This window comes from Giraffa tippelskirchi, chromosome 14 (assembly GCF_054371585.1).
Source record: "Giraffa tippelskirchi isolate mGirTip1 chromosome 14, T2T-mGirTip1v1.2.pri, whole genome shotgun sequence".
In the NCBI taxonomy this organism is placed as follows: Eukaryota; Metazoa; Chordata; class Mammalia; order Artiodactyla; family Giraffidae; genus Giraffa; species Giraffa tippelskirchi.
In genome coordinates, this window is record NC_137288.1 from 12,297,501 (window position 1) to 12,312,433 (window position 14,933).

The window sequence follows — 14,933 nt, forward strand, 5'->3', positions numbered from 1 at the left end:
CGACCTCGCCAGCCGAGGCGCCAGCGCGCGCCCGTCGCCCGGTTGTCAGGCTGTCTGCCCCTCCCCCACTTCCCTCACTCTGCCACCGAGCTGGCGGTGCCCGCGTGTCCACCTGTCGGCCGGGCCTCTCGCACTCGCGACCTCTGCCGCCGAGCCGCCAGCGCGCGCGCGTCGCCCGCCTGGCAGGGACTCCGCCCCTCCTCCCTCCTTCCCTCACTCTGCCGCCGAGCTGGCGGTGCCCGCGGGTCCAGCTGTCGGCCGGGCCTCTCGCACTCGCGACCTCTGCCGCCGAGCCGCCAGCGCGCGCGCGTCGCCCGCCTGGCAGGGACTCCGCCCCTCCTCCCTCCTTCCCTCACTCTGCCGCCGAGCTGGCGGTGCCCGCGGGTCCAGCTGTCGGCCGGGCCTCTCCCACTCGCGACCTCGCCCGCCGAGCCGCCAGCACGCGCCCGTCGCCCGGTTGTCAGGGTGTCTGCCCCTCCCCCCCCTTCCCTCACTCTGCCGCCGAGCTGGCGGTGCCCGCGTGTCCACCTGTCGGCCGGGCCTCTCGCACTCGCGACCTATGGCGCCCAGCCGCCAGCGCGCGCGCGTCGCCCGCCTGGCAGGGAGTCTGCCCCTCCCCCCCCTTCCCTAACTCGGCCGCAGAGCCGCCAGGAGCCGCGGGTCGACGAGCCCGACGGGGCTCTATCCCCTCCCCCCCTTCCCTAACCCTGTCGACGAGCTGCGGGTGCCCGCGGGTCCACCTGCGGGCAGGGTCTCTCCCACTCGCGACCTCGCCCGCCGAGCCGCCAGCGCGCGCCCGTCGCCCGGCTGTCAGGCTGTCTGCCCCTCCCCCCGCTTCCCTAACTCGGCCGCAGAGCCGCCAGGAGCCGCGGGTCGACGAGCCCGACGGGGCTCTATCCCCTCCCCCCCTTCCCTCACTGTGCCGCCGAGCTCTCGGTGACGGCGCGTCCACCTGTCGGCCGGGCCTCTCGCACTCGCGACCTCTGCCGCCGAGCCGCCAGCGCGCGAGCGTCGCCCGCCTGGCAGGGAGTCTGCCCCTCCCCCCCTCCTTCCCTAACTCGGCCGCAGAGCCCACAGCAGCCGCGGGTCGACGAGCCCGACGGGGCTCTATCCCCTCCCCCCCTTCCCTCACCCTGTCGACGAACTGCGGGTGCCCGCGTGTCCACCTGCGGGCAGGGCCTCTCCCACTCGCGACCTCGCCCGCCGAGCCGCCAGCGCGAGCCCGTCTCCCGGCTGTCAGGGTGTCTGCCCCTCCTCCCCCCTTTCCTCACTCTGCGCCGAGCTGGCGGTGCCCGCGTGTCCACCTGTCGGCCGGGCCTCTCGCACTCGCGACCTCTGCCGCCGAGCCGCCAGCGCGCGCGCGTCGCCCGCCTGGCAGGGACTCCGCCCCTCCTCCCTCCTTCCCTCACTCTGTCGCCGAGCTGGCGGTGCCCGCGGGTCCAGCTGTCGGCCGGGCCTCTCCCACTCGCGACCTCGCCCGCCGAGCCGCCAGCACGCGCCCGTCGCCCGGTTGTCAGGGTGTCTGCCCCTCCCCCCCTTCCCTCACTCTGCCGCCGAGCTGGCGGTGCCCGCGTGTCCACCTGTCGGCCGGGCCTCTCGCACTCGCGAACTATGGCGCCCAGCCGCCAGCGCGCGCGCGTCGCCCGCCTGGCAGGGAGTCTGCCCCTCCCCCCCCTTCCCTAACTCGGCCGCAGAGCCGCCAGGAGCCGCGGGTCGACGAGCCCGACGGGGCTCTATCCCCTCCCCCCCTTCCCTAACCCTGTCGACGAGCTGCGGGTGCCCGCGGGTCCACCTGCGGGCAGGGCCTGTCCCACTCGCGACCTCGCCCGCCGAGCCGGCAGCGCGCGCCCGTCGCCCGGCTGTCAGGCTGTCTGCCCCTCCCCCCCCCTCCCCTAACTCGGCCGCAGAGCCGCTTGGAGCCGCGGGTCGACGAGCCCGACGGGGTTCTAGCCCCTCCCCCCCTTCCCTAACTCCCCCCCTTCCCTAACCCTGTCGACGAGCTGCGGGTGCCCGCGGGTCCACCTGCGGGCAGGGCCCCTCCCACTCGCGACCTCGCCCGCCGAGACGGCAGCGCGCGCCCGTCGCCCGGCTGTCAGGCTGTCTGCCCCTCCCCCCCGCCTCCCCTAACTCGGCCGCAGAGCCGCCAGGAGCCGCGGGTCGACGAGCCCGACGGGGCTCTATCCCCTCCCCCGCTTCCCTAACTCCCCCCCTTCCCTAACCCTGTCGACGAGCTGCGGGTGCCCGCGGGTCCACCTATCGGCCGGGCCTCTCGCACTCGCGACCTCTGCCGCCGAGACAGCAGCGCGCGCCCGTCGCCCGGCTGTCAGGCTGTCTGCCCCTCCCCCACTCCTCCCCTAACTCGGCCGCAGAGCCGCCAGGAGCCGCGGGTCGACCAGCGCGACGGGGTTCTAGCCCCTCCCCCCCTTCCCTAACTCCCCCCCTTCCCTAACCCTGACGACGAGCTGCGGGTGCCCGGGGGTCCACCTGCGGGCAGGGCCCCTCCCACTCGCGACCTCGCCCGCCGAGACGGCAGCGCGCGCCCGTCGCCCGGCTGTCAGGCTGTCTGCCCCTCCCCCACTCCTCCCCTAACTCGGCCGCAGAGCCGCCAGGAGCCGCGGGTCGACGAGCCCGACGGGGCTCTATCCCCTCCCCCCCTTCCCTCACCCTGTCGACGAACTGCGGGTGCCCGCGTGTCCACCTGCGGGCAGGGCCTCTCCCACTCGCGACCTCGCCCGCCGAGCCGCCAGCGCGAGCCCGTCTCCCGGCTGTCAGGGTGTCTGCCCCTCCTCCCCCCTTTCCTCACTCTGCGCCGAGCTGGCGGTGCCCGCGTGTCCACCTGTCGGCCGGGCCTCTCGCACTCGCGACCTCTGCCGCCGAGCCGCCAGCGCGCGCGCGTCGCCCGCCTGGCAGGGACTCCGCCCCTCCTCCCTCCTTCCCTCACTCTGCCGCCGAGCTGGCGGTGCCCGCGGGTCCAGCTGTCGGCCGGGCCTCTCCCACTCGCGACCTCGCCCGCCGAGCCGCCAGCACGCGCCCGTCGCCCGGTTGTCAGGGTGTCTGCCCCTCCCCCCCTTCCCTCACTCTGCCGCCGAGCTGGCGGTGCCCGCGTGTCCACCTGTCGGCCGGGCCTCTCGCACTCGCGACCTATGGCGCCCAGCCGCCAGCGCGCGCGCGTCGCCCGCCTGGCAGGGAGTCTGCCCCTCCCCCCCCTTTCCTAACTCGGCCGCAGAGCCGCCAGGAGCCGCGGGTCGACGAGCCCGACGGGGCTCTATCCCCTCCCCCCCTTCCCTAACCCTGTCGACGAGCTGCGGGTGCCCGCGGGTCCACCTGCGGGCAGGGCCTCTCCCACTCGCGACCTCGCCCGCCGAGACGGCAGCGCGCGCCCATCTCCCGGCTGTCAGGCTGTCTGCCCCTACCCCCCTCCTCCCCTAACTCGGCCGCAGAGCCGCTTGGAGCCGCGGGTCGACGAGTCCGAAGGGGTTCTATCCCCTCCCCCCCTTCCCTAACTCCCCCCCTTCCCTAACTCTCGACGAGCTGCGGGTGCCGGCGTGTCCACCTGCGGGCAGGGCCTCTCCCAATCGCGACCTCGCCCGCCGAGCCGCCAGCGCGCGCCCGTCGCCCGGCTGTCAGGCTGTCTGCCCCTCCCCCCCTTCCCTCACTCTGCCGCCGAGCTGGCGGTGCCCGCGTGTCCACCTGTCGGCCGGGCCTCTCGCACTCGCGACCTCTGCCGCCGAGCCCCCAGCGCGCGCGCGTCGCCCGCCTGGCAGGGACTCCGCCCCTCCTCCCTCCTTCCCTCACTCTGCCGCCGAGCTGGCGGTGCCCGCGTGTCCACCTGTCGGCCGGGCCTCTCGCACTCGCGACCTCTGCCGCCGAGCCGCCAGCGCGCGCGCGTCGCCCGCCTGGCAGGGACTCCGCCCCTCCTCCCTCCTTCCCTCACTCTGCCGCCGAGCTGGCGGTGCCCGCGGGTCCAGCTGTCGGCCGGGCCTCTCCCACTCGCGACCTCGCCCGCCGAGCCGCCAGCACGCGCCCGTCGCCCGGTTGTCAGGGTGTCTGCCCCTCCCCCCCTTCCCTCACTCTGCCGCCGAGCTGGCGGTGCCCGCGTGTCCACCTGTCGGCCGGGCCTCTCGCACTCGCGACCTATGGCGCCCAGCCGCCAGCGCGCGCGCGTCGCCCGCCTGGCAGGGACTCCGCCCCTCCTCCCTCCTTCCCTCACTCTGCCGCCGAGCTGGCGGTGCCCGCGGGTCCAGCTGTCGGCCGGGCCTCTCCCACTCGCGACCTCGCCCGCCGAGCCGCCAGCACGCGCCCGTCGCCCGGTTGTCAGGGTGTCTGCCCCTCCCCCCCTTCCCTCACTCTGCCGCCGAGCTGGCGGTGCCCGCGTGTCCACCTGTCGGCCGGGCCTCTCGCACTCGCGACCTATGGCGCCCAGCCGCCAGCGCGCGCGCGTCGCCCGCCTGGCAGGGACTCCGCCCCTCCTCCCTCCTTCCCTCACTCTGCCGCCGAGCTGGCGGTGCCCGCGGGTCCAGCTGTCGGCCGGGCCTCTCCCACTCGCGACCTCGCCCGCCGAGCCGCCAGCACGCGCCCGTCGCCCGGTTGTCAGGGTGTCTGCCCCTCCCCCCCTTCCCTCACTCTGCCGCCGAGCTGGCGGTGCCCGCGTGTCCACCTGTCGGCCGGGCCTCTCGCACTCGCGACCTATGGCGCCCAGCCGCCAGCGCGCGCGCGTCGCCCGCCTGGCAGGGAGTCTGCCCCTCCCCCCCCTTTCCTAACTCGGCCGCAGAGCCGCCAGGAGCCGCGGGTCGACGAGCCCGACGGGGCTCTATCCCCTCCCCCCCTTCCCTAACCCTGTCGACGAGCTGCGGGTGCCCGCGGGTCCACCTGCGGGCAGGGCCTCTCCCACTCGCGACCTCACCCGCCGAGACGGCAGCGCGCGCCCATCGCCCGGCTGTCAGGCTGTCTGCCCCTCCCCCCCCTTCCCTAACTCGGCCGCAGAGCCGCCAGGAGCCGCGGGTCGACGAGCCCGACGGGGCTCTATCCCCTCCCCCCCTTCCCTAACCCTGTCGACGAGCTGCGGGTGCCCGCGGGTCCACCTGCGGGCAGGGCCTCTCCCACTCGCGACCTCGCCCGCCGAGCCGGCAGCGCGCGCCCGTCGCCCGGCTGTCAGGCTGTCTGCCCCTCCCCCCCTCCTCCCCTAACTCGGCCGCAGAGCCGCTTGGAGCCGCGGGTCGACGAGCCCGACGGGGTTCTAGCCCCTCTCCCCCTTCCCTAACTCCCCCCCTTCCCTAACCCTGTCGACGAGCTGCGGGTGCCCGCGGGTCCACCTGCGGGCAGGGCCCCTCCCACTCGCGACCTCGCCCGCCGAGACGGCAGCGCGCGCCCGTCGCCCGGCTGTCAGGCTGTCTGCCCCTCCCCCCCGCCTCCCCTAACTCGGCCGCAGAGCCGCCAGGAGCCGCGGGTCGACGAGCCCGACGGGGCTCTATCCCCTCCCCCGCTTCCCTAACTCCCCCCCTTCCCTAACCCTGTCGACGAGCTGCGGGTGCCCGCGGGTCCACCTATCGGCCGGGCCTCTCGCACTCGCGACCTCTGCCGCCGAGACAGCAGCGCGCGCCCGTCGCCCGGCTGTCAGGCTGTCTGCCCCTCCCCCACTCCTCCCCTAACTCGGCCGCAGAGCCGCCAGGAGCCGCGGGTCGACCAGCGCGACGGGGTTCTAGCCCCTCCCCCCCTTCCCTAACTCCCCCCCTTCCCTAACCCTGACGACGAGCTGCGGGTGCCCGCGGGTCCACCTGCGGGCAGGGCCCCTCCCACTCGCGACCTCGCCCGCCGAGACGGCAGCGCGCGCCCGTCGCCCGGCTGTCAGGCTGTCTGCCCCTCCCCCACTCCTCCCCTAACTCGGCCGCAGAGCCGCCAGGAGCCGCGGGTCGACGAGCCCGACGGGGCTCTATCCCCTCCCCCCCTTCCCTCACCCTGTCGACGAACTGCGGGTGCCCGCGTGTCCACCTGCGGGCAGGGCCTCTCCCACTCGCGACCTCGCCCGCCGAGCCGCCAGCGCGAGCCCGTCTCCCGGCTGTCAGGGTGTCTGCCCCTCCTCCCCCCTTTCCTCACTCTGCGCCGAGCTGGCGGTGCCCGCGTGTCCACCTGTCGGCCGGGCCTCTCGCACTCGCGACCTCTGCCGCCGAGCCGCCAGCGCGCGCGCGTCGCCCGCCTGGCAGGGACTCCGCCCCTCCTCCCTCCTTCCCTCACTCTGTCGCCGAGCTGGCGGTGCCCGCGGGTCCAGCTGTCGGCCGGGCCTCTCCCACTCGCGACCTCGCCCGCCGAGCCGCCAGCACGCGCCCGTCGCCCGGTTGTCAGGGTGTCTGCCCCTCCCCCCCTTCCCTCACTCTGCCGCCGAGCTGGCGGTGCCCGCGTGTCCACCTGTCGGCCGGGCCTCTCGCACTCGCGAACTATGGCGCCCAGCCGCCAGCGCGCGCGCGTCGCCCGCCTGGCAGGGAGTCTGCCCCTCCCCCCCCTTCCCTAACTCGGCCGCAGAGCCGCCAGGAGCCGCGGGTCGACGAGCCCGACGGGGCTCTATCCCCTCCCCCCCTTCCCTAACCCTGTCGACGAGCTGCGGGTGCCCGCGGGTCCACCTGCGGGCAGGGCCTCTCCCACTCGCGACCTCGCCCGCCGAGCCGGCAGCGCGCGCCCGTCGCCCGGCTGTCAGGCTGTCTGCCCCTCCCCCCCTCCTCCCCTAACTCGGCCGCAGAGCCGCTTGGAGCCGCGGGTCGACGAGCCCGACGGGGTTCTAGCCCCTCCCCCCCTTCCCTAACTCCCCCCCTTCCCTAACCCTGTCGACGAGCTGCGGGTGCCCGCGGGTCCACCTGCGGGCAGGGCCCCTCCCACTCGCGACCTCGCCCGCCGAGACGGCAGCGCGCGCCCGTCGCCCGGCTGTCAGGCTGTCTGCCCCTCCCCCCCTCCTCCCCTAACTCGGCCGCAGAGCCGCTTGGAGCCGCGGGTCGACGAGCCCGACGGGGTTCTAGCCCCTCCCCCCCTTCCCTAACTCCCCCCCTTCCCTAACCCTGTCGACGAGCTGCGGGTGCCCGCGGGTCCACCTGCGGGCAGGGCCCCTCCCACTCGCGACCTCGCCCGCCGAGACGGCAACGCGCGCCCGTCGCCCGGCTGTCAGGCTGTCTGCCCCTCCCCCCCTCCTCCCCTAACTCGGCCGCAGAGCCGCCAGGAGCCGCGGGTCGACGAGCCCGACGGGGTTCTATCCCCTCCCCCCCTTCCCTAACTCCCCCCCTTCCCTAACTCTCGACGAGCTGCGGGTGCCCGCGTGTCCACCTGCGGGCAGGGCCTCTCCCACTCGCGACCTCGCCAGCCGAGGCGCCAGCGCGCGCCCGTCGCCCGGTTGTCAGGCTGTCTGCCCCTCCCCCCCTTCCCTCACTCTGCCGCCGAGCTGGCGGTGCCCGCGTGTCCACCTGTCGGCCGGGCCTCTCGCACTCGCGACCTCTGCCGCCGAGCCGCCAGCGCGCGCGCGTCGCCCGCCTGGCAGGGACTCCGCCCCTCCTCCCTCCTTCCCTCACTCTGCCGCCGAGCTGGCGGTGCCCGCGGGTCCAGCTGTCGGCCGGGCCTCTCCCACTCGCGACCTCGCCCGCCGAGCCGCCAGCACGCGCCCGTCGCCCGGTTGTCAGGGTGTCTGCCCCTCCCCCCCTTCCCTCACTCTGCCGCCGAGCTGGCGGTGCCCGCGTGTCCACCTGTCGGCCGGGCCTCTCGCACTCGCGACCTATGGCGCCCAGCCGCCAGCGCGCGCGCGTCGCCCGCCTGGCAGGGAGTCTGCCCCTCCCCCCCCTTTCCTAACTCGGCCGCAGAGCCGCCAGGAGCCGCGGGTCGACGAGCCCGACGGGGCTCTATCCCCTCCCCCCCTTCCCTAACCCTGTCGACGAGCTGCGGGTGCCCGCGGGTCCACCTGCGGGCAGGGCCTCTCCCACTCGCGACCTCGCCCGCCGAGACGGCAGCGCGCGCCCATCTCCCGGCTGTCAGGCTGTCTGCCCCTACCCCCCTCCTCCCCTAACTCGGCCGCAGAGCCGCTTGGAGCCGCGGGTCGACGAGTCCGAAGGGGTTCTATCCCCTCCCCCCCTTCCCTAACTCCCCCCCTTCCCTAACTCTCGACGAGCTGCGGGTGCCGGCGTGTCCACCTGCGGGCAGGGCCTCTCCCAATCGCGACCTCGCCCGCCGAGCCGCCAGCGCGCGCCCGTCGCCCGGCTGTCAGGCTGTCTGCCCCTCCCCCCCTTCCCTCACTCTGCCGCCGAGCTGGCGGTGCCCGCGTGTCCACCTGTCGGCCGGGCCTCTCGCACTCGCGACCTCTGCCGCCGAGCCCCCAGCGCGCGCGCGTCGCCCGCCTGGCAGGGACTCCGCCCCTCCTCCCTCCTTCCCTCACTCTGCCGCCGAGCTGGCGGTGCCCGCGTGTCCACCTGTCGGCCGGGCCTCTCGCACTCGCGACCTCTGCCGCCGAGCCGCCAGCGCGCGCGCGTCGCCCGCCTGGCAGGGACTCCGCCCCTCCTCCCTCCTTCCCTCACTCTGCCGCCGAGCTGGCGGTGCCCGCGGGTCCAGCTGTCGGCCGGGCCTCTCCCACTCGCGACCTCGCCCGCCGAGCCGCCAGCACGCGCCCGTCGCCCGGTTGTCAGGGTGTCTGCCCCTCCCCCCCTTCCCTCACTCTGCCGCCGAGCTGGCGGTGCCCGCGTGTCCACCTGTCGGCCGGGCCTCTCGCACTCGCGACCTATGGCGCCCAGCCGCCAGCGCGCGCGCGTCGCCCGCCTGGCAGGGACTCCGCCCCTCCTCCCTCCTTCCCTCACTCTGCCGCCGAGCTGGCGGTGCCCGCGGGTCCAGCTGTCGGCCGGGCCTCTCCCACTCGCGACCTCGCCCGCCGAGCCGCCAGCACGCGCCCGTCGCCCGGTTGTCAGGGTGTCTGCCCCTCCCCCCCTTCCCTCACTCTGCCGCCGAGCTGGCGGTGCCCGCGTGTCCACCTGTCGGCCGGGCCTCTCGCACTCGCGACCTATGGCGCCCAGCCGCCAGCGCGCGCGCGTCGCCCGCCTGGCAGGGACTCCGCCCCTCCTCCCTCCTTCCCTCACTCTGCCGCCGAGCTGGCGGTGCCCGCGGGTCCAGCTGTCGGCCGGGCCTCTCCCACTCGCGACCTCGCCCGCCGAGCCGCCAGCACGCGCCCGTCGCCCGGTTGTCAGGGTGTCTGCCCCTCCCCCCCTTCCCTCACTCTGCCGCCGAGCTGGCGGTGCCCGCGTGTCCACCTGTCGGCCGGGCCTCTCGCACTCGCGACCTATGGCGCCCAGCCGCCAGCGCGCGCGCGTCGCCCGCCTGGCAGGGAGTCTGCCCCTCCCCCCCCTTTCCTAACTCGGCCGCAGAGCCGCCAGGAGCCGCGGGTCGACGAGCCCGACGGGGCTCTATCCCCTCCCCCCCTTCCCTAACCCTGTCGACGAGCTGCGGGTGCCCGCGGGTCCACCTGCGGGCAGGGCCTCTCCCACTCGCGACCTCACCCGCCGAGACGGCAGCGCGCGCCCATCGCCCGGCTGTCAGGCTGTCTGCCCCTCCCCCCCTCCTCCCCTAACTCGGCCGCAGAGCCGCTTGGAGCCGCGGGTCGACGAGTCCGAAGGGGTTCTATCCCCTCCCCCCCTTCCCTAACTCCCCCCCTTCCCTAACTCTCGACGAGCTGCGGGTGCCGCCGTGTCCACCTGTGGGCAGGGCCTCTCCTAATCGCGACCTCGCCCGCCGAGCCGCCAGCGCGCGCCCGTCGCCCGGCTGTCAGGCTGTCTGCCCCTCCCCCCCTTCCCTCACTCTGCCGCCGAGCTGGCGGTGCCCGCGTGTCCACCTGTCGGCCGGGCCTCTCGCACTCGCGACCTCTGCCGCCGAGCCGCCAGCGCGCGCGCGTCGCCCGCCTGGCAGGGACTCCGCCCCTCCTCCCTCCTTCCCTCACTCTGCCGCCGAGCTGGCGGTGCCCGCGGGTCCAGCTGTCGGCCGGGCCTCTCCCACTCGCGACCTCGCCCGCCGAGCCGCCAGCACGCGCCCGTCGCCCGGTTGTCAGGGTGTCTGCCCCTCCCCCCCCTTCCCTCACTCTGCCGCCGAGCTGGCGGTGCCCGCGTGTCCACCTGTCGGCCGGGCCTCTCGCACTCGCGACCTATGGCGCCCAGCCGCCAGCGCGCGCGCGTCGCCCGCCTGGCAGGGAGTCTGCCCCTCCCCCCCCTTCCCTAACTCGGCCGCAGAGCCGCCAGGAGCCGCGGGTCGACGAGCCCGACGGGGCTCTATCCCCTCCCCCCCTTCCCTAACCCTGTCGACGAGCTGCGGGTGCCCGCGGGTCCACCTGCGGGCAGGGCCTCTCCCACTCGCGACCTCGCCCGCCGAGCCGGCAGCGCGCGCCCGTCGCCCGGCTGTCAGGCTGTCTGCCCCTCCCCCCCTCCTCCCCTAACTCGGCCGCAGAGCCGCTTGGAGCCGCGGGTCGACGAGCCCGAAGGGGTTCTATCCCCTCCCCCCCTTCCCTAACTACCCCCCTTCCCTAACTCTGTCGACGAGCTGCGGGTGCCCGCGGGTCCACCTGCGGGCAGGGTCTCTCCCACTCGCGACCTCGCCCGCCGAGCCGCCAGCGCGCGCCCGTCGCCCGGCTGTCAGGCTGTCTGCCCCTCCCCCCGCTTCCCTAACTCGGCCGCAGAGCCGCCAGGAGCCGCGGGTCGACGAGCCCGACGGGGTTCTAGCCCCTCCCCCCCTTCCCTGACTCCCCCCCTTCCCTAACCTTGTCGACGAGCTGCGGGTGCCCGCGGGTCCACCTGCGGGCAGGGCCCCTCCCACTCGCGACCTCGCCCGCCGAGACGGAAGCGCGCGCCCGTCGCCCGGCTGTCAGGCTGTCTGCCCCTCCCCCACTCCTCCCCTAACTCGGCCGCAGAGCCGCCAGGAGCCGCGGGTCGACGAGCCCGACGGGGTTCTATCCCCTCCCCCCCTTCCCTAACTCCCCCCCTTCCCTAACTCTCGACGAGCTGCGGGTGCCCGCGTGTCCACCTGCGGGCAGGGCCTCTCCCACTCGCGACCTCGCCAGCCGAGGCGCCAGCGCGCGCCCGTCGCCCGGTTGTCAGGCTGTCTGCCCCTCCCCCCCTTCCCTCACTCTGCCGCCGAGCTGGCGGTGCCCGCGTGTCCACCTGTCGGCCGGGCCTCTCGCACTCGCGACCTCTGCCGCCGAGCCGCCAGCGCGCGCGCGTCGCCCGCCTGGCAGGGACTCCGCCCCTCCTCCCTCCTTCCCTCACTCTGCCGCCGAGCTGGCGGTGCCCGCGGGTCCAGCTGTCGGCCGGGCCTCTCCCACTCGCGACCTCGCCCGCCGAGCCGCCAGCACGCGCCCGTCGCCCGGTTGTCAGGGTGTCTGCCCCTCCCCCCCCTTCCCTCACTCTGCCGCCGAGCTGGCGGTGCCCGCGTGTCCACCTGTCGGCCGGGCCTCTCGCACTCGCGACCTATGGCGCCCAGCCGCCAGCGCGCGCGCGTCGCCCGCCTGGCAGGGACTCCGCCCCTCCTCCCTCCTTCCCTCACTCTGCCGCCGAGCTGGCGGTGCCCGCGGGTCCAGCTGTCGGCCGGGCCTCTCCCACTCGCGACCTCGCCCGCCGAGCCGCCAGCACGCGCCCGTCGCCCGGTTGTCAGGCTGTCTGCCCCTCCCCCCCTTCCCTCACTCTGCCGCCGAGCTGGCGGTGCCCGCGTGTCCACCTGTCGGCCGGGCCTCTCGCACTCGCGACCTATGGCGCCCAGCCACCAGCGCGCGCGCGTCGCCCGCCTGGCAGGGAGTCTGCCCCTCCCCCCCTTCCCTAACTCGGCCGCAGAGCCGCCAGGAGCCGCGGGTCGACGAGCCCGACGGGGCTCTATCCCCTCCCCCCCTTCCCTAACCCTGTCGACGAGCTGCGGGTGCCCGCGGGTCCACCTGCGGGCAGGGCCTCTCCCACTCGCGACCTCGCCCGCCGAGCCGGCAGCGCGCGCCCGTCGCCCGGCTGTCAGGCTGTCTGCCCCTCCCCCCCCCCCCCTAACTCGGCCGCAGAGCCGCTTGGAGCCGCGGGTCGACGAGCCCGAAGGGGTTCTATCCCCTCCCTCCCTTCCCTAACTCCCCCCCTTCCCTAACTCTGTCGACGAGCTGCGGGTGCCCGCGGGTCCACCTGCGGGCAGGGTCTCTCCCACTCGCGACCTCGCCCGCCGAGCCGCCAGCGCGCGCCCGTCGCCCGGCTGTCAGGCTGTCTGCCCCTCCCCCCGCTTCCCTAACTCGGCCGCAGAGCCGCCAGGAGCCGCGGGTCGACGAGCCCGACGGGGTTCTATCCCCTCCCCCCCTTCCCTGACTCCCCCCCTTCCCTAACCCTGTCGACGAACTGCGGGTGCCCGCGGGTCCACCTGCGGGCAGGGCCCCTCCCACTCGCGACCACGCCCGCCGAGACGGCAGCGCGCGCCCGTCGCCCGGCTGTCAGGCTGTCTGCCCCTCCCCCCCTCCTCCCCTAACTCGGCCGCAGAGCCGCCAGGAGCCGCGGGTCGACGAGCCCGACGGGGCTCTATCCCCTCCCCCGCTTCCCTAACTCCCCCCCTTCCCTAACCCTGTCGACGAGCTGCGGGTGCCCGCGGGTCCACCTGTCGGCCGGGCCTCTCGCACTCGCGACCTCTGCCGCCGAGACAGCAGCGCGCGCCCGTCGCCCGGCTGTCAGGCTGTCTGCCCCTCCCCCACTCCTCCCCTAACTCGGCCGCAGAGCCGCCAGGAGCCGCGGGTCGACGAGCCCGACGGGGTTCTATCCCCTCCCCCCCTTCCCTAACTCCCCCCCTTCCCTAACTCTCGACGAGCTGCGGGTGCCGGCGTGTCCACCTGCGGGCAGGGCCTCTCCCAATCGCGACCTCGCCCGCCGAGCCGCCAGCGCGCGCCCGTCGCCCGGCTGTCAGGCTGTCTGCCCCTCCCCCCCTTCCCTCACTCTGCCGCCGAGCTGGCGGTGCCCGCGTGTCCACCTGTCGGCCGGGCCTCTCGCACTCGCGACCTCTGCCGCCGAGCCGCCAGCGCGCGCGCGTCGCCCGCCTGGCAGGGACTCCGCCCCTCCTCCCTCCTTCCCTCACTCTGCCGCCGAGCTGGCGGTGCCCGCGGGTCCAGCTGTCGGCCGGGCCTCTCCCACTCGCGACCTCGCCCGCCGAGCCGCCAGCACGCGCCCGTCGCCCGGTTGTCAGGGTGTCTGCCCCTCCCCCCCCTTCCCTCACTCTGCCGCCGAGCTGGCGGTGCCCGCGTGTCCACCTGTCGGCCGGGCCTCTCGCACTCGCGACCTATGGCGCCCAGCCGCCAGCGCGCGCGCGTCGCCCGCCTGGCAGGGAGTCTGCCCCTCCCCCCCCTTCCCTAACTCGGCCGCAGAGCCGCCAGGAGCCGCGGGTCGACGAGCCCGACGGGGCTCTATCCCCTCCCCCCCTTCCCTAACCCTGTCGACGAGCTGCGGGTGCCCGCGGGTCCACCTGCGGGCAGGGCCTCTTCCACTCGCGACCTCGCCCGCCGAGCCGGCAGCGCGCGCCCGTCGCCCGGCTGTCAGGCTGTCTGCCCCTCCCCCCCTCCTCCCCTAACTCGGCCGCAGAGCCGCTTGGAGCCGCGGGTCGACGAGCCCGAAGGGGTTCTATCCCCTCCCCCACTTCCCTAACTACCCCCCTTCCCTAACTCTGTCGACGAGCTGCGGGTGCCCGCGGGTCCACCTGCGGGCAGGGTCTCTCCCACTCGCGACCTCGCCCGCCGAGCCGCCAGCGCGCGCCCGTCGCCCGGCTGTCAGGCTGTCTGCCCCTCCCCCCGCTTCCCTAACTCGGCCGCAGAGCCGCCAGGAGCCGCGGGTCGACGAGCCCGACGGGGTTCTAGCCCCTCCCCCCCTTCCCTGACTCCCCCCCTTCCCTAACCTTGTCGACGAGCTGCGGGTGCCCGCGGGTCCACCTGCGGGCAGGGCCCCTCCCACTCGCGACCTCGCCCGCCGAGACGGAAGCGCGCGCCCGTCGCCCGGCTGTCAGGCTGTCTGCCCCTCCCCCACTCCTCCCCTAACTCGGCCGCAGAGCCGCCAGGAGCCGCGGGTCGACGAGCCCGACGGGGTTCTATCCCCTCCCCCCCTTCCCTAACTTCCCCCCTTCCCTAACTCTCGACGAGCTGCGGGTGCCCGCGTGTCCACCTGCGGGCAGGGCCTCTCCCACTCGCGACCTCGCCAGCCGAGGCGCCAGCGCGCGCCCGTCGCCCGGTTGTCAGGCTGTCTGCCCCTCCCCCCCTTCCCTCACTCTGCCGCCGAGCTGGCGGTGCCCGCGTGTCCACCTGTCGGCCGGGCCTCTCGCACTCGCGACCTCTGCCGCCGAGCCGCCAGCGCGCGCGCGTCGCCCGCCTGGCAGGGACTCCGCCCCTCCTCCCTCCTTCCCTCACTCTGCCGCCGAGCTGGCGGTGCCCGCGTGTCCACCTGTCGGCCGGGCCTCTCGCACTCGCGACCTCTGCCGCCGAGCCGCCAGCGCGCGCGCGTCGCCCGCCTGGCAGGGACTCCGCCCCTCCTCCCTCCTTCCCTCACTCTGCCGCCGAGCTGGCGGTGCCCGCGGGTCCAGCTGTCGGCCGGGCCTCTCCCACTCGCGACCTCGCCCGCCGAGCCGCCAGCACGCGCCCGTCGCCCGGTTGTCAGGGTGTCTGCCCCTCCCCCCCCTTCCCTCACTCTGCCGCCGAGCTGGCGGTGCCCGCGTGTCCACCTGTCGGCCGGGCCTCTCGCACTCGCGACCTATGGCGCCCAGCCGCCGGCGCGCGCGCGTCGCCCGCCTGGCAGGGACTCCGCCCCTCCTCCCTCCTTCCCTCACTCTGCCGCCGAGCTGGCGGTGCCCGCGGGTCCAGCTGTCGGCCGGGCCTCTCCCACTCGCGACCTCGCCCGCCGAGCCGCCAGCGCGCGCCCGTCGCCCGGTTGTCAGGCTGTCTGCCCCTC